At 42.1% G+C, this 25181-nt stretch overlaps 1 long non-coding RNA gene across 1 annotated transcript in view; it reads left to right on the top strand.

Moving 5' to 3' along the window:
* Positions 1 to 5572: 5572 nt before the first annotated feature.
* The window catches only part of LOC112584358, a 32777-nt gene continuing 13168 nt past the window's right edge, over positions 5573 to 25181 (top strand). The window contains exon 1 of the long non-coding RNA XR_003108548.3: positions 5573 to 6545. This is a non-coding gene — a long non-coding RNA (uncharacterized LOC112584358). The remainder of the gene's footprint in view (positions 6546 to 25181) is intronic.

Raw genomic sequence — 25181 nt, 5'->3', positions numbered from 1 at the left:
TGTGTGCTCGAAACTAATTACTTAAAATTGGGACTCAAATCACATGGCAGGGACTCTGTGCTATGCTTAGTCACTCAGTCATATCCTACTGGTACTTGAGCCTGGCCAAAACCCACAGTGCCTGGTTTTAGGACCTAATGAAAGTCAGGCCCTTGATAACTCATTGCAAAAAAATCAGTGACAGACATAGTGATAGGTAAGAGGTGGATTTGTTTGGATTTAGAGAGCACACTCCACAGGGTGTTGGCTATCGCAGAGGGAGAGTGCAGTGGCCATGGAATGTGATGTGATTAGTTTTTTTTGAGCTGGGTAATTTCATATGCTAGTGAGTGGGAGAATCATTCCAACAGTTGGGGAACCACCCACTCCTAGGTCTTTTGACAGTGCTTTGGAACAGTCCTGGTACCTCTGGGTGTGTCGTTTAACTTGCAGATTGAGGATCAAGGTTTAGTTGAATTTGGCTTGTCATCTTGGACCCATTTGATTTTAATTGGTTTATGTTGTGCCCTTGGGCTATGACATTCTTTTAAAAGTTGTGCCCTGCCCCCTTCCACCCTGTTTTATGCTCTTTTCCTGGACGGGGGTCCAGGCCCACAATGTTGCTTTACAATCTTCTGGAGGGACAACCAGAAAATAGCTGGCCTTTGGGAGGGATAGTGAAAGTCACTCAGTCGTATCCGACTCTTTGTGACCCGATGGACTGTCCATGGAATTCTCTAGGCCAGAATACTGTAGTGGGCAATCTTTCCCTTCCTTCTCCAGGGGATCGTCCTAACCCAGGTCTCCTGCATTGCAGGTGGGTTCTTTATCAGCTGAGCCACAAGGGAGTCCCAAGAATTCTGGAGTAGATAGCCTATCCCTTTTGCAGCAGATCTTCCTGACCCAGGAATTGAACCAGGGTCTTCTGCTTTGCAGGTGGATTCTTTACCAACTGAGCTATCAGGGAAGCCCTTGGGAGGGAAATACTGTGTAATATTCAATCTCTCTAGATATTCAGGCCTTCATCTTCCATGTTTCCTACAACATGTGCAACATCAGCATCTCTCAGTGAACCCTCTAGAGCAGGTGACAGGCACACAGTGCCTGCTAGAAGTCCATCTGGTGGCATCCCTTCAAAGGCAATTGGGCTTCCAGGGATAATGTTTGCCACTTTGAGGGTTAGCTCTACAGGCCATTGGGCCCAAACTCTTACCACCCTTCTCCTAAAGCTACAAACATACCCCTGGATCAAATAGCCACTCCACTTTTATGGAACATCTGGTCTGTTGGCCTCTTATCAATTTGTTCTTAAGCTACTTACTAACTTCTACAACCAGGACCCTGTGCCCTTGTAGGCAACATTGCTCCACCCCACTTATTATTAAAATACTCTTAATGCTCCTAACAGGATTAGATAACCCACTTCTTTGTCATTAGTTCTGTTGTTACCTAAAGTGGGTCTATGACAATGAAATGTTTACCATTGGAAACACTGCTCATATGGAGGACTAGTGGAGGAAATCAGTGACTTACATTCCCTCAGAGCAATAAGAGGATAAGGCTTATGGCTGTTTGACCAGGTTCCCAGTCTCAGGGCACAGGCTTGGACTGCTTTACATCATGATATCTATTCCCATCCACGGTGAACAAACCAGCAATGAGTTAAGATTACAACCCCTTAATCCTACCCAGCACTGGTCATGCTGGAGACCTTGGGGATGCCCAACTCCAGTCTGGGGGTCCCAGGAGGTTGACCTGCCTCAACATGCCTAGGGATCTGATCCTTGGAAGGTTGTCATGCCTCAACCTGTTTGGGAATCTGCCAGTTCAGGGGCCCCAGGAGGTTGACATGCCTCTGCCTGCCCAGAGACCCAATTCTTGTGAGGCCGACATGTCTCGACCTGCCTGGAGATTCAACCTCTAGGAGGCTGTCATGCCTCAACCTGCCTGGGGATCTGCACTCTGACCTGGGGACACCTGGCTCTCAGGTTGCAACGGTACTGGGTAGGATGAGGTTCAGAAAGACTCACTCCTAAAGACGTCCACCCATGGAAATAGAAGGAAGCCTATTACTTGTGGGACTGTCCCCGGTCTCAGCAGTAACTCAGGAGCCCAAGAGAACCACATTGCCTTTCTGGAAAGGCTAAAAGAGGCCCTCCAAAAGTTTACTGATCTGGATTTAGACTCTTATGAGGGACAGGTGATTTTAAAGGACAAATTCCTGTCCCAATGTGCATCAGATATCAGAATAAAGTTACAACAGATACAGTAGCAGGACCCATACCTTTTATAACAGAGAACAGGAGAGGGAGGCCAAGGCCCAGGAAAGGGAGAAAAGGAAAGCGATAAGGCATGCCTAGATACTGCCATAGGGAAGCCCTATGGCAAACCCCGCGTTCTTAAAGGATAAGGCATGAGGAAAATGCTTAATCTGTAGACAGGTGGGACATTGAGCCAAAGAGTGTCCAAACTGTGACAAGTCTCCTAAAACAGCTTGTTACAAATACCATCAACTGGGACATTGGGCAGTACTCTGCCCTTGGGACCCAAGAGCCTCAAGGTCAAGCACCAAGCCTCCCCTCATGATGGTTCAACAGGACTGAAGTGGTCCGGTCCAGCCAGCCTGCCTGTCACAGATAACAATCAAGGGGCTGGAGCCAAGGGTGAAACTAGATGTGGCAGGTAGGTCCGAGATTTCTTGTTTGACACAGGGGATACCTACTTTGTCCTGACCTCCTATTCTGTAGCCTTCTCCTCCCAAACCTGTACCATTTTTGGTGCTACAGGAAAAACAATTACAAAAAGATTCACCTGAGCACTTTTTTGTTACTGGGATGGACAAATATTTTCCCACCAGTTTCTGGTGGTCCCTAAGTGTCCTACTCACTTATTGGGAAGAGATCTTTCCCTGCCTTAAAAATCTTGCAGCTATTGCAGTCCTCATAGAAGAGGGAAAACTAACTATTTTCACCAGCCACCAAGTGAAACAACTCCTGAATGGGAGAGGCCATTTATGGATGTCTGATCAGAGGATCCTCAGATATCAAGTAGTGCTGATGGAAAATCCAGGCCTGACTATATCCCCTTGTGAGGTTCTTAACCCAGCCACACTCCTGCCTACTCGCGAGGGCTCTCTTCCCTTTCACTCTTGCCTAGAAACCTTGGACCACTGGACAAAACCCCGAGACAGACTGTCAGACGATCCTCTGACCAATCCTGAGGAAATCTGGCACACTGATGGAAGCAGCTTTGTCTTGGATGTAAAAAGAAGAGCCAGATATGCAGTAGTCTCCAATTTTGAGACCGTAGAGGCTAAATGTTTGCGACCTGGTACTTCAGTCCAATTAGCTGAGCTCATAGCCTGACTCGAGCTGTAGAGCTGGGAAAAGGAAAAAGGGTAGCCATTTACACTGACCCTAAGTATGCCTTTCTGGTGCTACATGCACATGCGGCTGTTTGGAAAGAAAGAGCCACTTGACCACCCGAGGGTCCCCAATAAAATATGATCAAATCCTTAGGCTCTTGGAGGCAGTCCATCTGCCCACTGAGGTTTCAGTCTCCTAGTATAAAGGACACCAAAAAGGGAGCATGGAAGTGGCACGAGGGAACCAAGCAGCTGATCAGGCAGCTAAGAGAGCAGCATTACAGAACAATGACTTAATAAGGATTGCCACATTAGTTCCACAGTCTAATTTGCCAGAAACCCCTTCATATACTGAAGCTGAGACTCTTAAAGCTAAGAGTGAGGGCTTTCAAGAAGATCATATGGGGTCGTTCCACAAGGAGGAACTCCTTTTTCTGCCTGGGAACCTCCAATGGAAGTTGGTTAACTCCTTACAAGCCTCCACTCATTTAGGGGAAAAGGCTTTCCAAAGATTACTAGAAAGGTCCTTCCGAGGAACAGGCCTCCAAAGGACTATGAGGCAAGTGGTTTCCTCTTGTCCTACTTGCCAATTAAACAGCTCCCAAGGAGTTCAAAGACCCCAGCTGGCCAGCCTATCCAACGACGTGGGGCCTACCCAGGAGAGGACTGGCAGATGGACTTCACACAGATGCCAGTTTCTCAAGGGTATAAACACCTATTAGTCATGATAGATACATTCACAGGATGGATTGAAGTCTTTCCCACCCAGACTGAGAAGGCTGAGGAAGTAGTAAAAAAAAACAAAAACTGCTCCATGAATCATTCCAAGATTTGGTCTGCCCAGGTCATTACAAAGTGACAATGTGACATCATTTACTTCTAAGGTCACCCAAGGGGTCTCAAAAGCATTGGGCATTACTTATCTTCATTGTGCCTGGAGGCTTCAGTCTTCAGGAAAAGTAAAAAGAGCCAACCAATTCTTAAAATCAGCGATAAAAAAGATAACCCAGACCTCCCTGGGATGGAAGGAGGCTTTACCAAAGCTCTCCTCTGCACCCATATTGTTCCTAAGGAACAGGTTGGTCTTAGTCCTTATGAGATGCTTATATGGGAGACCTTTTGTTTACGTCAATGACCTCTTCCTAGATCCAGAGGCTCAGACCCTCTGGTTTTATACCATGGCTATTGGGCAATTTCAACAGGATATATGCTTGTGGAGTGTCAACCAGGACCCAAAAGATTCTAAAGAGTCACCACTATATGCTCCAAGGACTCAAGTCCTAATTAAAGTCTGGAAAGATGGGTCCCCAAAGGCTCAGCTCCAGCCCATGAAAGGGCCCCTACCCTGTAATACTTTCTACCCCAACAGCAGTCAAGGTACCAGAACATGACTCCTGGATTCACTACTCATGAGTAAAGCCATAGAAGAAAACAGAAAAGGACACTCAGTACACCCGTGAGCCCCTTGGGAGATCTCAGATACCTATCAGGACTACAAATGAGTGTCATTCTAATGAACATCCTGAAAATTAAGTTTCTGGGGAAAGGATTTCTCAGGACAGCTCTAAAGAGCCAACACAGCTTGGCAGGGGTTGTAGTCCTAAATAGACAGGAGATAGATCTCCTGATCCCTGAACAAGGAGGGAATTGAGCCATCTTGAATGAGACGTGTTGTTTTTAGGTAAGTACCTCCAGTTAAGTTAAAGAAAGTTTCACAGTCCTCAAGAAAAACATTCAGCTCCTACAGGATCTCAAAGAATGAGCTGGAGAGTTCTTGGGGTGGCTACAATCTCTCTTTAGGGGCTCCTTCTCCTGACAAGGTGGAATTTGGAGTTGGCTAATTCCCTTACTAATCCCTGTTATCACCATATTGATGCTGCTTATGATTGCTCTAGGGTATTATCTATTGTTTAACCATTTTGTCTCTGCTCAGGTCGACAAGCTACAACATGCAGTGTCAGTTTAATAAGGATATATAAAACTACATCTGACCACAGAAAATATCACTCACCCTCAGATGGACACCACTATAAGGACTCTGAGGCTTGAGACTAGCAAGTGGGGAGGCCAATGCCCCTCGTCATCCCAGCTCAGCAGGAAGTATCCAGAAAGACCTCGATGCCCCTGTTCCCAAAAAACTGGTCCTCCCATCTCTTGAGGGGGGAATGTTAGGTAGTTAGAATAGGAAAAATGAGTCCAGAATGGTGGTGGCTAAAAGAAGAATTGATGATCGAATCACACAGACTGTCTTCTGACTGCTTTGGAGAATACAAAGGAGGGTATGCTAGCGCTGCTCCGCGTCCCAAGGGATGTGACGGCTACAATTATGCCATTTCTGTCTTCTCGTGACCAAATATGCTCCTGACTCCATATGCCCCATTTATTTATTTTTTTTAATTTTGCGTCCTGTGGACCTCACTTTAAGGCAGATTTTGTAACACAGATGTTTTCAGAGGACAGGGATGTAAGATTAATAGTGGAAATTAGGGCAGAGTAGAATCATGAGGAATGGTGGAAAATGTGGAGCTAACGATTTGTATTTTATCACCCTAAAGGCATTCAGATTCAATATAAAAACCAAACAGCAAATACTTTACTAACCAGACAAAACCACCAACCAGATACAACTTTTTTATCTCCAATCAACCACTGTTTGTCAGTCCCTTTCTGTCATATGTCTTCTTTTCCCCTTTTCCCATAGCTGAACCATTTCTTCCAACTCTCATAGTGAAATCAGGCTATTTAGGCAGAATAATACCATCCCAAGTATGTGCATACCATAATCCCTCAGAAACTGTGAATATATTATTTACTTTGCTGATGAAATAAGGTTAGGAGCCTTAAATACATTATGCTGAATTACAAGGATGGACTCAAGTCTAATCCCAAAAGCTTTAGGAGCAGAGAAATATGTCTAGCTGGAAGAAGCAGAAGTCAGAGATACTCAAAGCTAAGAAAAACTTGACAGCTGATTGCTGGTGTGAAGATGGAAGGAGTGAGGTGAAGAGAAATGTCAGGTGGGCTTGGGAAGCTGAGAGGGGCTCCTGTGCTGATGGTTAATAAGGCAGCATCTCACGCCTACAGCCACGAGGACCTGGGTTCTTCCAGTACCCGAATGAGCTTGGTGCTACTCTTCCCTGGAGCCTCCAGAAAGGAACACAAGCTTGCAGGCACCTTGATTTCCTCCTTGTGAGATGCTAAGGTGAGAATCAGCTGAGTCCCACAGCAAATTCAGGTAACAAACGGGTGTTGATTGAAACTTCTATATTTTTGTACTTTGTGATAGCAGTCCTAGAATTCTAATATAAAAGTCACAGTATCTACTTGCTTTGGCTTACAAAGTGTCATCTCAGAATTGAGTCAGATGTTAATGAAATCAATTAATTTCTGCTGGCCCCACAGGGCTACATGGGAAATGGGAGCTCTATGAGGGGACAGAAGTCTCAGACAATATGGAAACATAGCATTTTTGTCTCTGCGTTGGTGCTGGTTGTGGCCCATTTCCCTCCTGAATTATATTTAAAAAATACTCTTTACCAAAGATAAATAGATTTTTTGAGAAAATCTGGCCTGTCTTGTGCTATGCCCCCTTTTTTTTTTCCCCTGTTTTTACATTTAATCTTTCAAAGTTATCAGGTATTATTTATTTGCAGCTTTCAAAGACAATACGTGCAGAACAGCCCAGTTACAAGTAGTGTGTGTGTATGTGTGTGAGTGTGTCCTTAGTTGTGTCCGACTCTTTGCAGCCCCATGGACTGTAGCCTGCCAGTTCCTCTAGCGGGGGTGGCTTCTTCGTTATGAAGCAAGTGGAAGTCCGGCCCAAGCACCACCGGCTCTCAGCTAGGGTGTAATATCTCTCAATCCTTCTGTGTAACAGCTTTTTCATTTTCATATGAAAGCGATCCCTCCCCAGCGTCTATAACTAGATTTCTTGTTGTCAATTGAAAATTTGGAGCATCGGAACACTTATATAATTTCTATGGGGCATTTGTTATTTTATTAAAGAGTTTGTAATACAAAAGACATGCACTAATCTCATGTGGAATGAAATGTCTTCATGTATTTGATAGAATATCATCTACTACTGCAAAGAAGCAGTCTGCATCAGTACGTCTCTGCCCCTCCAGCCAATTTCCATTGTTCTGTGCTCCCAAGGCACACTATGAATTCTTTTAAACTTGAAAGCTTAACTCAATGAGATTACTGATTTTTCTGTCACTAGATTATAAACTCCATGAGAGCAAAGACCATTGCAGCTTCTGGAATACCCTTTGGAATAGATAGAGTAGGAATTCAATCCATATTTATAGAAAAAGTAAACGCTGAAATTCCATTATTTAAAAATAGAAGAATAATTATTATATGGTTTTATTGTCATGGAATCTTGCCTGAGCATTACTTATCTGATAACATTTGTGTGTAGGTTGGAGGGGGGAATACTTACTGAAAATCCTGAATATTCAAGCTGGTATTCACTCTTTGCTATGCACCCTTGGAGTCCTCTTTACTTTTGCCTCATTTCTTTTGTTGTTTTTTTTGTTTAGTCACTTACCTATGGTTTTGTTTTGTGTTTTTGTGTACTTTTTGTCTGATGACTTTGTTAAGTCATTTGGAGAAAGGAATACGATTAGAGCCATAATGCAGCCAAGTGGAAGCTTGTCTGCTTAACCTGAGTGCAGGGCCCCACTACCTATACAGAATTTGAGCAGGCGGAAGAGACTCAAAGAGGTAGCCCTCACTTGCATCTTCTGTCCTCTCTTGCACTATACATGCTGAAGAGGGGCACAGAGCGGTCCTTTCTGGGTGGATGTTTTCATGGGCAGCAGCCTAATGTTTATTTTAGGCAAATGTCTAAGACGACCATTGACCTTTGTGTTTAATTTTATCTGTGTATTTATTTTCGACTGTGCCGGCTCTTTTGTTGTGGCACACAGAGCTCTCCATTGCTGTGGCAGGCTTCCTCTAGCTGCAGTGAGCAGGGCTGACTTGCTTTCTCCAGTTGCAGTGCTCAGGCTTCTCACTGCAGTGGTCTCTCTTGTTGCAGAGTGCAGTCTCTAAATTGTGGGCTCAGTACTGGTGGCACCTGGGCTCAGTTGCCCAGAGGCATGTGAGATATTAATTCCTGGACCAGGGATTGAACCCTTGTTTCCTGCATTGGCAGGCAGATTCTTCACCACTGGGCCACCAGGAGTACCTCGATTTTCTTTTACTTGAGCTCATGCCCCAGCTCTAGAGCCCCGCTTCTTCCTTCCTCTACTCTGATGTCTGCTTATGGAAGCTTCAGATGGAATAGCCCTTGCCTCCTGCCATTTTAATTTTAGGTATATTTGCTGTTTTTTTCTTTGTGGCTTTCTTCATTCTTTGGCTTTCATGACCATGATGCTTCAGAGTGGATTTCTCAACTCTGGTCTTGATCCAGCAGAATTCAAATTCCTATTCAGCAGCAAACCTTTCATATTGCAGGCATTCAACCAGACTCCAGTGCTTTTAAGTACTTAAATGAATTTCTCAAAGAACAACTTGAAAGGTGTCCATGTGACCAGAGCATCAGGCAAAGGTTGAATCAGTATGACTGTGTTCTGAATGGTCAAAAGGACCTAACTGCATAAGCTATATGACAAATTCGATCACTTTGGAGAAAAAAAAAAAATGCATGGTGCATGGCATGAGTTGAAAAGTAAAATGATCATATCATAAAAAGTTTCATTATGTGGAAATGGAGATTTTACCTTATGTTCAAAACATAACTCATGAATGTATATTATCCTAAAAGTGGTAGTTATTTCTCATGGACTGTACAAAGCAGGTGAAAATGAGCAGATGCATAAGGACATCTGACATTCTTAAATAATCACATTCAATAAAGTGCTCAGGGTAAAGAATTATTATTAATAAAACCTCCTCCTTTCAGTATTTACCCTTAGAGGGCTATTACTTCTAAAGGTATTGTGATGAAAACAGAAGACAAGATTTTGAACAAAGACTATCTCTTCCAATTCTGTCCATAGCTGGTAGAGTCGCCCTGTAATAATGCAAATGTCTGCTCTGAAACACTGTTTTCTTCAGAAGTTCTCTTTCCACCATCCATCACCATCATGACATTTTCATCATCTGCTTCTAACGATTTTGTTGCTGCTTCTGACTCAAAATTTTAAGGAGATGAGTGAATTGATAAATGGATGAATGGATGCATACTAACAGAATTCTCCTATTCTGACTGGATGGAAGTCACTCAGATGGCATGGATGGAGAATGTGACATAGGATAGGGCTCTTCTTTGCCTATGTTAATGAAACTCTGTCCTCTTATGACTCAGTGATTCTGCCAACTGATGGGAAACAGACAGCTGCAGGGAACACTGAGGAATTTTAAGATAGTTTGCAGTTTAAGTTACGTGACTAAAAAATGTAAGTCAGAGTATTTGACTTTTTAGTTCAATGGACTTATTTTCCTAGTAATTATTTTTTTCTAAACAAATAAACAAATATTTTAAGTGGAAGTGATAAAAAATCAGAAAAACTGAAATCTCCCTTTTTCTAATTCAAACTTCTGACCAGCAATTTCACTCTTTGATGATAACCATTATGAATAATCTTTTATGTGTCTTTTTAAAAATATCTGTAAGCACACATAAGCATATTCTGTTTGTTGTGTGTATGTGAATCCTTTCTAATTTACTCTAATGCATGTGTGAGTGTGTTTAGTTGCTCAGTTGTGTCTGACTTTTTGCGGCCCCATATCTGTAGCTTGCCAGGTTCCTCTGCCCATGGAATTTTTCCAGGTGAGAATACTAGAGTGGGTTACCATTTCTTATACCAGGAGATCTTCCCCACCCAGAGACTGAACCCACTATTCTTGGGTCTCCTGCATTGGCAGGCGGATTCTTTATCATTGAGCCACCTGGGTAATGGGATTGTATTAAAGATCGTATTTTGATTTTATTAGTTAACAGTGTGTTTTATAAATTATTTTATATTCCCAAATCAAGACCCACTTCATTTTTATACTTTTGGAGTATATTTCAATCAAATTCAAAACAATAGTAAAAATTAAATTCTACCTGACCCCTCCACCACATCTAGAAAAATCTACAGTACTTTAAAAACTTTGCTTACTTTAAATTCTTGGGTGGTTACTTTCAAGCCACTGAATTATAAGACAAACATATATTATTACCTTTAGACAGAACCTGTGTCCTGCGGCTGGTAACAGTGGTGTAGCCATAATGGTGTGCGTGTGCTCAGTCGCTCAGTCATGTCCGATTCTTGTGACCCCATAAACAGTAGCCTGCTAGGCTGCTCTGTCCATGGGATTCTCCAGGCAAGGACACTGTTGCCATTTCCTTCTCCAGGGGATCTTCCAGACCCAGGAATCGATCCCAAGTCTCCTATAACAAAATCTTGCTAATATTACATAAGTGAGAATGATATCTGTTAGCTTCAATACACATTCTAGGAAGTAAATCTCTACCTTCTATTCTTTCCCCTGGCTGAAAAGGTGATTTTCAAAGTGGCCTTGAAAACCACATATTGAATATAGCAAAACTGTCATAATCATGGCCTCTGAATGGCCATATGGAGAAGAGCCACATATTGATCAGGAAATTCGAGTGCGGCAAGAGAGGAAAATTGTTTCTATCTCTTTTGAACCCTAGAATTTTGTGAATGTCTACATGGCAATATCTTTTTACTCTAAGAAATAAAATCTTTTTTTTTTTTTTTAATCTTTCTCCTGTCCATCCCTTTCTTCCTTTCCATCAGCTACAATGTATGTAAAACATATAATTGATGTTGTCCTGCCCATGTTTCCCTGGTACTCATGGTGACACACGTTTCCTGTTGCATGATCCTGCCATTTCAGGCTCACAGCTTCTCTCATTATACAGTTAGTACCCCAGGAACAGTCCTTGGCCAATGATGATTTTGAAAACTGATACTTCAGTTTTCCTGTCCCTTCAGAAGGATAATTTCAAGTTTCTCAGCCAGACTGCATTTCAATTGCCTGAATCAGTAACTTGCTTGATAACAGTCTGTATTTGGCTTCCTTTCCTTATTTGTCTTTCTTCCTCTTCCCCCTGCCAGTACGTCTTGGGTGTGATTCTCAAATAAGCTTCTTGTCCTTCTATCTTCTTTGGTATGCTGTTGAGGAACTCAACTTAGAAGAATACCAGAAGTTGTCCCCTTGATGTGAAATACTGGAAGTGGAAAGCTTACTAGTCAGATAGTAGTAAGAACTCCATCACCAACTTGATGAATAAGCAATTTAGAATGAATTTATTAAACAAGTGCAAAAAATACCATCTGACTATGTTTCTTGGAAGGTCCCAGAGGATTCTCCTTTTACTAAAAGGATAAAAAATTCAATACTGATGAGAAGCATAGTGGTGACTATTTCTGTAGGCTTCCATTGATGATGGAAGATGCTTGTATGAAGCTTGTCTCCATGGGGTCAATGTGGATAATAAAATCATGGCATATTTGATGTCAGATGGCAGCCCTCAGTCAGCAGCAGCAAAGTAGATATCATTATTATGATGGGCAGCAAGGTCAGAGCAACATGCAGGGACTGACTTTGGAGGCTCTGTCTTATTTTAGAGACCACAGATCTTCTGTGACTGAGATAGATGGGTATCTACAGTAAGGGTATAACTTGACTTGTATCAGGGTCAGGAAACTACAGTCTGTGGGTCAAAGCCAGTCATTTGCCTGTGGAACATAACCAGTCCTTTTGTTTACCTATGGTTTATGGCCATCTTGTGCTACAGTGGCAAAGTTAAGTAGGTTCAACAGAGACTGTGTGACCTGAAAAGCCATAAAATAATTTTTGTGTGGCCCTTTCCAGAAGAAGTTTGATGATCCCTGACCTATACAATCAAAGGAGGTCAAGAACAAGTGAGAAGAAGATTGATAGCAGTCTCTGTAAGGGAAAATCACAGTCCTTGTTCCCAAAACTTAGCCAGTTTTCAGAGTCAGGGTTATTGATCAAAGGGGTGGAAGAACACTGCAGAAAGAATATACATAAAAGACACATTCAATAGCCACTCTCCCATTCCTTTTCCTTTAATATAGTAGCATACATTGAGGAAAGTAGAAATACTCAAATATTTTGAGAACACTTAAATGCAGGCTCTGAGTTGACTTTCACACCTGAAGATTCAAGCATCAACTGCCCATCTTGTGAAGGGGGATACACAGAGGCCAGTGACAAAGTCCTAGCCCATACGCACTTCACAGATCTCCAGCATAGTCATTTCTCTGGTCCCTGAGGACATATTCATGTTGGATAAACTTATTAGATAGTGGACACTTCACACTGGTCTGCTGACCAGAGCTCCTTGTCACCTACCACTGTTATTAACTCTAAGCTCACAAGTACATCCTTTTTGAGGGTTCCTTAAGGCCAGCTGATGGAGGTGCCAAACACCTGGGTCTGGATCTGGATGGATTGATTGATGCAAGTGAAGACAACACTACCATCACACGCTCACCACTTGGAGGGGCCCTGGAAGACAGTGGTGAGGGAAAAGTCTCCCACCAAATAGAACTTCATTCAGTGTAACTTGTCATCAAACATATGTGAAGAAAGAAGTGGTTGAAAGTACAAAAATCCCTGGGAAGTGGTGAATAGCTTTGCAGGGTTTTCAGGGATCTGGAAAGTGCAGGAATAGAAAATTGGAGCCGGTGTGAGGAGCTCCATCCGTGGCAAAGGTCATGAGGAAGGAGGCTCGGCATACGCAAAGGCGGGATCGAGCCTCAGGAGTCCCCCTGGAAATTCTCGAGCATCTACCCACAAAACCAGAGTCTGCCTATTTTCTGCTTTGTGCTCTCACCTACACCTCTGACTTTACGGAGGGCTGTCCCCCACTACCTCTCTCTGAAAAAAGAGTTAACTTACAGCTCCAGTTAATAATTGCTGGGTGTGACAGTGTTTCAACCTACAAACTCCTTTGGAAGTCCTCTAGCCTGCCTGAATAGGTTTTTTCCGGCCACATGTGATTGTTCAGAGCCTCCCAACTGTGAGAGGCATGAGATGTTCTTAACTGTCTAAATACAGATTCCTTTGAGCAGTTAAAAGATTGATTAGAAATTGTATTGGATAAGGGTTTTTCACTTGTTGGGCCAATGTTTGCTGCTAAGTCTCCATATCCCTTACCTACTGTGTCCCTGGCAGTGTATTGATTAATATAATTGGTGTAAATAGTAGCTTTAATGTTTGTAACCTTGGACCCTTGAGTTAATTCTTTTTCTTGTTATAGTCCACCACACCTTTGCCCTGTAGGAATGCAACTTTATCTAATGCTTTTGGAGGGTGGCGCCTGACTAATCACCTTTAGAGAAAAATAAGTTTTCTGAAGAAAGGGTCTTAAAATGTTAACAGGCCTCCGGGCCAGAAGATGATGCAAATCACCTAAACTTTTGCATATGATAAGTTTGCAGAAAGAAAGCCTGGCTTACTGCATGACTCTACCCCTTCCCCCATTATCCTCTAGGCATAATTTAAGGTATAAAAACTACTTTGGAAAATAGTGTGGGCCTTGTTCACCAAAGCTTGGTCTCCCCATGTCGTTCTTTCTCTCACCTTCTGGCTGAATTATTCAGCCTCTTTTCTCCACTGAATTTCCTCACTGAGCTATCCTTATTTAACCACTCTTTATATCTTTAATTAACGCTTAATTGATCTATTGTTTCCTGATCGTCGAAGCCGTCTCCCCTTCGAATTCCCTGGATCCACTGGGGCTGGACCCCGGCAGAAATACACAAGAGGCATGAAGATGGATGGGAGTGGCACAAAGATCTGTGCATCTTCTTATTTCATAACAACTCATACTCTAGAGTACCAATTTCAGAGGCAACACTAAAAGCAGATGGACATAATTACTAATTTAATATACGCTAGCCAGCCTCTGCTTTTCTGCTCTAGTATTTGCACGTTTGTCTCATGAATGGAGAAGCTATTATGGTTGGGATAATGTCTATCTATAGGCTAAATAGCATGGGTTCTCTTTCACCAAGAGTAACCTGCTGTTGAATGTCTAACCAGTCAGCTGTGAGATTAATTCTGAAGAATCCAGCAAGTTACTTGGTGTCTAGTTGATTATACTAATAGCAAACCACCTGTACTGAGATTGATGTGTATCTGTGTATACAGTAGCTCAGCTAGCAGACTTGCCAGAGGACTCACAAAGTGTCTGATTATACTGTGAAAAGACATCACCTAGGATGAGGAACTCACTGTAGGATTGAGGAGGTAGAGCAAGGAGCACATGACCGTGGGATCCACAGTTCAGGAACTGTTGATCACACAGAGTCTCAGAAGGGTCTGTCAAAAGTGCACGTAAGGTGTCAGCTTGGGGAGGACATTTTGCAGTATTAGTTGCCTTTTGCACTTTGTCCTTTAGGTTGCTGTATATTCTTTGAAGCCCAGGTTACCTGGTGTTTCAGATGGTAAAGAACCTGCCTGCAATGCAGGAGATGTGGGTTCTATCCCCAGGTCAGGAAGATCCTCTGGAGGAGAGCATGGCAACCCACTCAAGTTTTCTTGCTGGGAAAACCCCAAGGACAGAGGAGTCTTGTGGGCTACAGTCCATGGGGTTGTGCAAGGAGTTAGACATGATTTAGCAACTAAACCACCATCACAATATACTTTGAATCAATTGCTATTCTGTGAGATTGTGATGCAAATAGTTTATCTAAATGGGCCTGTGAAACAAATAGTAGGAGTAGAAGGTCTTCCATGGATCATTACTTCTACTTATCCAGTTAGGGAATTTGTGTTTCCTCTCCCTGCTGTGTAGTCTCTACAGGACTAATATCTTGGTTCCTGGGTGGGATGTGAGAAGGGGAAGGGCCTGCAACCAGGGACATAATAAATGTTGAACTAAATTTAAAGTCCAAGCTGCCACCACATCATTTTAGGTTCCTCATACCAACAGTGTGTGTGTGTGTGTGTGTGTGTGTGTGTGTGCTGTGTGCATGCTCAGTTGCTCAGTCGTGTCTGACTCTTTGTAACCCCATTGCCTGGTCCCCTAGGCTCCTCTGTCCATGGAATTTTTCAGGCAAGAACTCCAGAGTGGGTTGCTACTTCCTCTTCTAGAGGATCTTCCCAACCCAGAGATTGAGCCTGTGTCTCCAACATCCACAGGCGGACTCTTTGCCACTGAGCCACCTAGGAAACCCCATGCCAACAGACGAGCAGACAAATAACAGAGTTACTATATTGGCAGAAATAATTGACCTGGCTATTATGCAGACACTGGGCTGCTATAACCTATTGGAGCAGAGAGGAATAAGTGTTTCGGGACTCAGGGGGTTCAGCGAGTCACCTTTTGCTGTTTCCATGCCCAGTGATAATTACCGCAACTGAGGCCTGACAAGGACAAGGTGACTAGGGGATCAGACAACGAGTTATGAAGGTGTGAGATAACCAAGCAAGCGATCTAGAATGGAAGGGTGTCCAAAACAGGAGAATATAGAATGACTGATAACGAAGGGAGAGAAGGTACAGAGGATAGTAGCTTATCCCATTAAGCCTCTCACCTGATAAGTCTTTTTTCTTTCCTTTTAGATAAATTTTGCCACTTACTTGGAGAAGTGATGACACATAGTGAAGTTATAGCAGCATTAATTAATGGAATGAAAGTGACAGCTCGTCTGTAATACTTTTAGACAAGTGTTTGAAAGCACATGTAACATCTTTGCAAAGATGTTTACAAAACATAGATACATTATCTTGGTGCACAGTATTAGTTTTTCTTTGGTGTGGGTCTATGGTAATGGTTTTTCTTAGGGTTTGTTCTTAAAAATGTTTTTATTTCACATTTATTTTTAAATTATGTGTGTTTGTGTAGATGTATTTTGGGAAGGGTGAATCACAGAAACTTCACAGTTGAGTATAAAAGAAAGTAAAGCAGTTTGGTAAAGCAGTTTTTACACAGTAAAGGTATAAAAGAAAGTAAAGCAGTTTGGTAAAGCAAGTGAAGAGACAAAGGGGAAAAAGTATTTCTTGTGGGTGGCATGTGCCAAGATAAGAAAGAAAAGGATGTTGCATTTGAGGAGTTATATCATTTAATAGCTTTTTATAAGACAGAGATGAGGGACTGAGATGGACATGAACAAAGGCATTATCTGGGGCCAGGTTGTGAAAGATCTTGTATCCAATGCTTGAGAGTTTAGCAGGAGATTCGAGCTCCAGGTAGGGTAGTTGAATGGCTATAGCAGAACAGTGACATGATAAGAAGTGACTTTTAAAAAGATTACCGTGCCTACAGGGCAGGGACTGTACTAGAAGTAAGCAAAACCAGAATTAAGGAAAAAAGCTGTTGAAATAATTCTGGTGAAGGAAGATAGAGATGATAAAGAGAGAAATGGAAACTTTTAGTGCACATATAAAAATTGGTGATTGATATGAATCCATTTTCCTTCATGCGTGGTGGGTATTGGAATTGAGAGTGAAGTTAAGAACAACTTCCAGATTTTTGGAATAGAGAAAACTACACGAACAGTCATGGCATTGGATAAGATACAGAAGACAGGAGAAAGAGCAGACTGCTCGGCAGCAATATGACAGGCCCATTTCTAATTTTCTTGATATGAGGGGCCCAGCTGGAATTATCCAAAATATAGTATGATTAAAAGGTCATCAGAGAAATCAGGACTGGAAATAAGATTTTTGAAATAGTAACTACAATTGAGACTTCTCCGGTGGTGCTAGTGGTAAAGAACCCTCCTGACAAAGGAGGAGACATAAGAGATGGGGCTTCCATCCCTGTGTCGGGAAGATCCCTTGGAGGAGGGCATGGCAACCTGCTCCATTCTTGCCGGGAGAATCCCGTGGACAGAGGAGCCTGGCGGGCTACAGTCTATGGGGTCTTAAGCGTCGGACATGATTTAGCAACTAAACCACCACCAATGAAGAATGGAGGAGACTCATTAACAAAAAAAGAATCACAGAGGAGAGCTAAGAAATACATTTCTTTGAACACCAACATTTAAAGTACTGAGAAAGGAAGAGGAAGAAACCTCAGAAGATGTCTTGAAGGAGTAGTTAGAGGGATAGCTGGTGCACTGGGACAACTCAGAGGGAGGGTATGGGGAGGGAGGAGGAAGGAGGGTTCAGGATGGGGAGCACGGGTATACCTGTGTCAGATTCATTTCAATGTTTGGCAAAACTAATACAATATTGTAAGGTTTAAAAATAAAAAAAAAAATTAAAAAAAAAAAGAAAAAAGAAGAAATCCAGAGAAGAATGGTGACTAAGAACTCAGGAGAATTTCAAAGAGAAGTTAGTGGTCAAGAGCATAAAATGCTTCAGAGAAACTGAATTCAGTAAGAATTCTTAAATATGTAGCACCTAGAAATTCTGGGAGAACAATTTTCATGGCTGGCAGATTCAAACATAGTGGGTTGAATGGGAGGTAAAAAGTGCCCTCCAGGTGTTAACAATGCAAGAGCAGAGAGGCAAAGGTAATGGTTCCTCTAAAGCATGTGGGAGTCAATCAGAGGAGATAAAAATTGAGCTGAAATGATTGCATATCTTTGATACATATATTAGTATTTTTTTAGATTTTTTTTTTGATGTAGACCATTTTTAAAGTCTTTATTGAACTTGTGACAATATTATTTCTATTTTCACTTCAGTTTAGTTGCTCAATCATGTCCGACTCTTTGCGACCACATGGACTGCAGCACACCAGGCCTTCCTGTCCATCATCAACTCCCAGAGTTTACTCAAACTCATGTCCTTTGAGTCAGTGATGCCATCCAACCATCTCATCCTCTGCTGTCCCCTTCTCTTCCTGCCTTCAATCTTTCCCAGCATCAGAGTCTTTTCCAATGAGTCAGCTCTTCTCATCAGGTGGCCAAAGTACTGGAGTTTCAGCTTCAGTATCAGTCCTTCCAATGAATATTCAGAACTGATTTCCTTTAGGATGGGCTGGTTGGATCCCCTTGCAGTCCAAGGGACTCTCAAGAGTCTTCTCCAACACCACAGTTCAAAAGCATCAATTCTTCTGCACTCAGCTTTCTATATAGTCCAACTCTCACATCCATACATGACTACTGGAAAAACCATAGCCTTGACTAGACAGACCTTTGTTGACAAAGTAATGTCTCTGCTTTTTAATATGCTGTCTAGGTTGGTCATAACTTTTCTTCCAAGGAATAAGCGTCTTTAAATTTCATGTTACAAACTTCTGTCCATAGTTCTTCAGGCACTCTCTCTACCAGGTCTAATCCCTTGAATCTATTCATCACCTCCACTATATAATCATGATTAATTGCTGCATAGTTGCATAATCAATTGCAGTAATTAATTTCAGTACTTCCATAAACCCAAAAGTTCAAACTTATGTTTTGTTTTTTACCTTGTAAGAATAGTGAGGAACATGAAGAAAATTTCAATGCAGACATAATGTAAAATGACCTACTTCCTTGATTAAAAAAACAGAAAAATGCAGTCTGCTTTCAGTTATCTGTTTGTAGCTTGTTGGTTTTGTGGATTTTTATCACAAACGTTCATTCCCACATGTTAATATCCTTGTGCTCCAGCCTTCTGCCTTCTTTCTTCACTTAGAACATGCTGCTGAGGACAAAAAGGCATGATAATATTAACATAGGAAATAATTGACAAGATAAATCTGTTCACCATACATGTTCTAAAGGCAGTTAAAGGTATATTTTGTATTACTGATAAAATGCTCTTTGTCTGTGGGTGTGTATATGTGTGTGTGTCTTATGTATTTAATATATTTGATGCCAGAAACTTTAATCAGTTGATAAAGCCGCTGGATAAGTTCATGGGCTATGAAATTAGGTCCTTGTCTGATTTTATCTCCAGTCCTTACTGGACTGTGTGACTCGGTAAAAGTGACTTAACCTCTCTGGGTCTCATTATGCTCAATTGTAAAATTGAGATCGTGCATAACTTTGGGGGTTTCTATGAATGGAAAATTAGATAATGCACTCATGTAAAATGCTTATCATAGTGCCTGGAACTTAACAGACTAATGATAAATTAAATTTCATCTGCTCCTCTACTAGTCTTACAGTATGTCTGGAAGGTTTCTTCCCACACAGAGGGTAGTAAGAAAGCCTCTGCTCAAAAATCTCTGACGACTTGTGCTCCAGAACCACAGGAGTTTTGCGTGCTTTGCCTCCCAGCCTTTATTCTGAGCCTTTTCTCTATCCCTTGGTGACTGGTTCTTATTCTGTTGCCTGGTTCCCGTTTTCTGCCTCACTACCCAGTTTCATTAAATTGATGCTTCGGTTTTAACGTCAGCTTGGTTTTTCTCTGGCTTTATCCATGGTTGTCATTATTTAGAACTGCCTCTATTCATGCACTGTCACTCCCGTGTCAACCCTGTCATCTCTGCCAGATTTGGATCCCATGACTCCAGGCTTTGGCTAGCACCGTATCTCATTTTTCCAGGAAGGGAGTTTGAATGCAAGTGTTAGTGAGATGCTTTAACATAACATTTATCTATAAGAAGAGAGTCTCACTGTATTGGTTTGCTTAACATGTGAGTTTTCAGGAAAATCACACCTACTCTGTATATAATTCTCAGATCACCACCTCCATTGCCCTTAGCTGTGCCTCTCTGTAATTTTCATAATCTTATGAGCAGGTACTGATTAATAGGAGAAACTTTGAGGAGGACATATTCATTTTGCCTTCTTGATACATATTTATTATGCAATTTATATTATGCCAAGGGCACTGGATAGTTTATTGGTTCTTAGCCCCACACTTACTATTTTCTCTTCTCTGTATTATTAAAAACAGATGGCTATAAAGGGCATTTCCCAGACTTCTTCACCAGCTGAGTTTCAGTTAAATTTTATGGGTGGCCTCCCTGGTGGTTCAGATGGTAAAGAATCTGCCTGCAATGTTTAAGACCCGGGTTCTATCCCTTGGTTGGAAAGATCCCCTAGAGAAGAGAATGGTAAGCCACTCCAGTATTCTTGCCTGGAGAATCCCATGGACAGAGGAACTTGGCAGGCTACAGTTCATGGGGTCACAAAGAGTCAGACACGACTGGGCAACTAACACTTTCACACTTTCACTTTGTGAGTGGATGCATTGATCAGAGAATAGATGGCAAGAGGAAGGGGAACAGCATTTGCTTTTGGCTCCAGCAGGAGCATACTAGTCATATTTGAGAAATTAAAGAAGTCCAGCATATCTGATGGAGAAGGCAATGGCACCCCACTCCAGTACTCTTGCCTGGAAAATCCCATGGACAGAGGAGCCTGGTAGGCTGCAGTCCATGGGGTCACTAAGAGTCGGACACGACTGAGCGACTTCACGTTCACTTTTTACTTTCATGCATTGGAGAAAGAAATGACAACCCACTCCAGTGTTCTTGCATGGAGAATCCCAGGGACGGGGGAGCCTGGTGGGTTGTCATCTCTGGGGTCGCACAGAGTCGGACATGACTGAAGCGACTTAGCAGCAGCAGCATATCTGGAGTAGAGAAAGAGTGAGTGGGGAGGAAGTATGAAAAGGCTTGAGACAGCTGTTGTTCAGATAGTCACTCAGTCATGTCTGTCTCTGTGACCCCATGGACCGCAGCATGTCAGTCTCCCTGCCCTTCGCCATCTCCCGGAGCTTGCTCAAACCCATGTCCACTGCGTCAGTGATGCCATCCAACCATTTCAGTCTCTGCCACCCCCTTCTCCTCCTGCCCTCAGTCTTTCCCAGCATCAGGGTCTTTTCCAAAGAGTCGGCTCTTGTGTCAGGTGGACAAAGTATTGGAGCTTTAACTTCAGATCAGTCCTTCTAATGAATATTCAGGACTGATCTCCTTTAGGATGGACTGGTTTGATCTCCTTGCAGTCCAAGATTCTCAAGAGTCTTCAGCACCACAATTTGAGAACATCAGTTCTTTGGTGCTCAGCCTTATCTATGGTCCAACTTTCACATTAGGTGGCCAGTTAGCTCAGTTGTTTACAGCATGGTGCTGATAACACCAAGGTTGTGGGTTCAGTCCCCATATGGGCCAGAAATGCAAACTTCAGGCAGTTAGGAGACACCAGAACAGATATATATAGGGACATGGTGGGTGTTGGTAATGGCTTTAGATTTTATTCAGTCTTATGGGAAGCTATTAAAAGGCTTGGAACAGAGGACAGATACAATGTTTTGTGCATTGAGAGAGAAGTTGGTAGCTTTGTGAAAAATAATCTGTAGGGATGCAGAAGCAAGAGCATACCAAGGAGATGGTTTGGAGGTCATGTTGATCAGGCTGGATAGTAACACGTGCAAAGTGTGCTGTGGGTTAAGGCAACTCCCACATCATCAATTGATGAAAATAACATCAATTTCATGGCACCTCCACATCAACAAGGGCTTCTATATTTGCTAAAGAAAGGAGAAAAAAAAATGATCTATAAAGTCAGCAATGGTGATTAAGTGACTTTATCTGAAAATGAAACAAATCACATGCATATATTTTACTTGTTAAGGCAAATCATATGTCAAGCAGGTGACATGTCGGTCTTTGTACCACAAGTAAGGGAGAAATAAGCATTTTTTTTTTTAACAAAAATAATACTTTCTACAGAGGACATTTCAGTAATCTAGAGAAAAAATAATGATACTGTGAGTGGAACTGCTGGGGAGTGGTTCAGATACGACTCAGGATACAACCTGATAGGAAAATTGAAAGATGTGATAAATTGGAGGTAGGATGTTAGAATAGTAGAATACTCAAGGGTGACTAGAATTAATGGCTGGAGTAATGAATGAACAGAGATGTCTTTCTGTGATGGGAAACCTTGAGGAACAGCAAGTCTGGATATGTTACATTTGAGATGGTGACTAGGCGTTCAAGTGGAGATGTCATCGTGAGCCTAATACTCAGAAGAGAGGATCAGGCCTGAAACATGCATGTAGGAGAGACAAACAGCAGTAGAAGGAATTGAGATTATCATATCAAGTGAAGTCAGACAAAGACAAATGTCATATGCTATTGCATATATGTGAAATCTAAAAAAAAGGTACAAATGAACTTATTTACAAAACAGAAATCTAGTCACATATATAGAAGACAAACTATGGTTACCGAAGGGAAAGACAGGGAGGGACAAATTGGGAGATTGGGATTAACATATACACACTGCTGCTGCTGCTGCTAAGTCGCTTCAGTCGTGTCCGACTCTGTGCGACCCCATAGACGGCAGCCCACCAGGCTCCCCTGCCCCTGGGATTCTCCAGGCAAGAACACTGGAGTGGGTTTCCATTTCCTTCTCCAATGCATGAGAGTGAACAGTGAAAGTGAAGTCGTTCAGTCGTGTCCGACTCCTAGCGACCCCATGGACTGCAGCCCACGAGGTTCCCCCTCCACCCATGGGATTTTCCAGGCAAGAGTACTGGAGTGGGGTGCCATTGCCTTCTCCAATATACATACTACTTACGTATAATAGAAAACCAATAAAGACCTACTGTATATTACAGGAAACTCTACTCAATACTCTATAATGACTTATATGGGGAAAGAATCTAAAAAAGAACATATGCATATATGTATAACTGATTCAATTTACTGTACAGCAGAAATTAACACAATATTGTAAATCAACTGTATTCTAAAAAATTTTTTAAATAAACAAACAAAAAAAGTGAAAAGGAGACCATGTTAAAATGATAGGATTTTTCGGTAGCCATCAGATAAGATGATAATGGTTTCAACTGTAACAGTGAAAAGTGTTAGAAAAATGTTTTCATGTTTGAACATATTCAAATGAGGCACCTATGGACATTGAGACCATTGAGGGAGAGAGAAGAAATCAAAAGTGAAGACAGTATTTTGGAAAAAATACATACACTTAGAAAGGAACAAGACAGTTTAGAGAAGTGTTTGGTGAGGCAGAAAAACCAGTAACAAGTTGTCATAGAAATCAAGATAGCTGAGAGCTTCATGAAGGAGGAGGTGGTAACTGTCAAATGCAGCCAAGTTTGAAATATAAGGCAAAAATATAGAGCTTGGATTATCTGATAACTCATGGGCTTGAGTTATATTTTAACGTATTTCCTTGTCCCCCAGTCAGGTGACTTATTCAATTGCCAGTCAAGGTGATTCTGTCTTCTGAAGATTCCTATGATCCTAGAATTGCTTAGTTATTTGGAGACTGAGAAGGAAAAGGACAGGAAGAGTTGACTTTTTACTGTTATTATGGGAAAAAATTCCTTTTAGTATACAATAATAATAGTTAATATTTATTGAGCTCTTACATGTCAGGCTCTATTCAATTATATGTATTATTCCATTTAACATTCACTACAATCTCTGAGTTAAAAAAAATTCTTTGATCATGCATGCTCCTTTAGCTACTTTCCCTTTTTCCTTTGGAGCAAAATTTCTTGAAAGATTGGCTGAGTTATCTCTCTTATTCCTCCTTTTTCATTCTCTCTTGAACCCACTCCAATAGGGTTTTCAGATCAGATCAGCTGCTCAGTCTTGTCCTACTCTTTGCGACCCCATGAATCGCAGCACGCCAGGCCTCCCTGTCCATCACCAACTCCCGGAGTTCACCCAGACTCACGTCCATCGAGTCAGTGATGCCATCCAGCCATCTCATCCTCTGTCATCCCCTTCTCCTCCTGCCCCCAATCCCTCCCAGCATCAGAATCTTTTCCAATGAGTCAACTCTTCGCATGAGGTGGCCAAAGTACTGGAGTTTCAGCTTCAGCACATCATTCCTTCCAAAGAAATCCCAGGGCTGATCTCCTTCAGAATGGACTGGTTGGATCTCCTTGCAGTCCAAGGGACTCTCAAGAGTCTTCTCCAACACCACAGTTCAAAAGCATCAATTCTTCGGCGCTCAGCTTTCTTCACAGTCCAACTCTCACATCCATACATGACCACAGGAAAAATCATTGCCTTGACTAGACGGATGTTTGTTGGCAAAGTAATGTCTCTGCTTTTGAATATGCTATCTAGGTTGGTCATAACTTTCCTTCCAAGGAGTAAGTGTCTTTTAATTTCATGGCTGCAGTCACCATCTGTAGTGATTTTGGAGCCCAGAAAAATAAAGTCTGACACCGTTTCCACTGTTTCCCCATCTATTTCCCATGAAGTGGTGGGACTGGATGCCATGATCTTCGTTTTCTGAATGTTGAGCTTTAAGCCAACTTTTTCACTCTCCACTTTCACTTTCATCAAGAGGTTTAATTCCCACTATTTTACCAAAATTTCTCTTGTTAAGTCAACAATCATGTTACCATGTTCAGTGATCACTTCCCATTACTCATCTATCAACAACATGTGGAATATTTTCTTCCTTAATCCTCTGGAGCTTTCTAGCCATTTCTGATCTTCTCTAACTTCAGTTAGAATGCCTTAAAGCTCAGTTCTTATACTTATTATCAACATTAATAACTCACAAGATGTTATTCAGTGTCATGAGTGCAGGTTATAGCTCTACCTTGATGAATTACAAATTTATACCTCCTTCTCTTACCAAACTTAAGGCTTTTGTAGGCAACTATCTACCAGTGGATATCTGTAATATATCATGCCCTTAATCTCCTTTCTTTACCATCTGAGACACCAGGGAAGCCCAGCTGAAACTCCAATAATGTGTCCGCTTGATGTGAACACTGGAAAAGACTGTGATGCTGGGAAACATTGAAGGCAGAAGGAGAAGAGGGAGACAGAGGATGAGATGGTTGGAGGGCATCACCGACTCAAAGGATGTGAACTTGGGAAAGCTCTGGGAGATAATGAGGGACAGGGAAGTCTGGTGTGCTGCAGCCCATGGGGTCATAGAGTTGGACATGGCTGAGTGACTGAAAAACAACAAAAACCCCCCTTCTCAACCGCAAATGTTCCTCTTCTAAT

The sequence above is a fragment of the Bubalus bubalis genome, chromosome 4 (genome assembly GCF_019923935.1).
Source record: "Bubalus bubalis isolate 160015118507 breed Murrah chromosome 4, NDDB_SH_1, whole genome shotgun sequence".
NCBI lineage: Eukaryota > Metazoa > Chordata > Mammalia > Artiodactyla > Bovidae > Bubalus > Bubalus bubalis.
The sequence above is the reverse complement of the archived record's forward strand: the minus strand, read 5'-3'. Positions and strand labels throughout refer to the sequence as shown.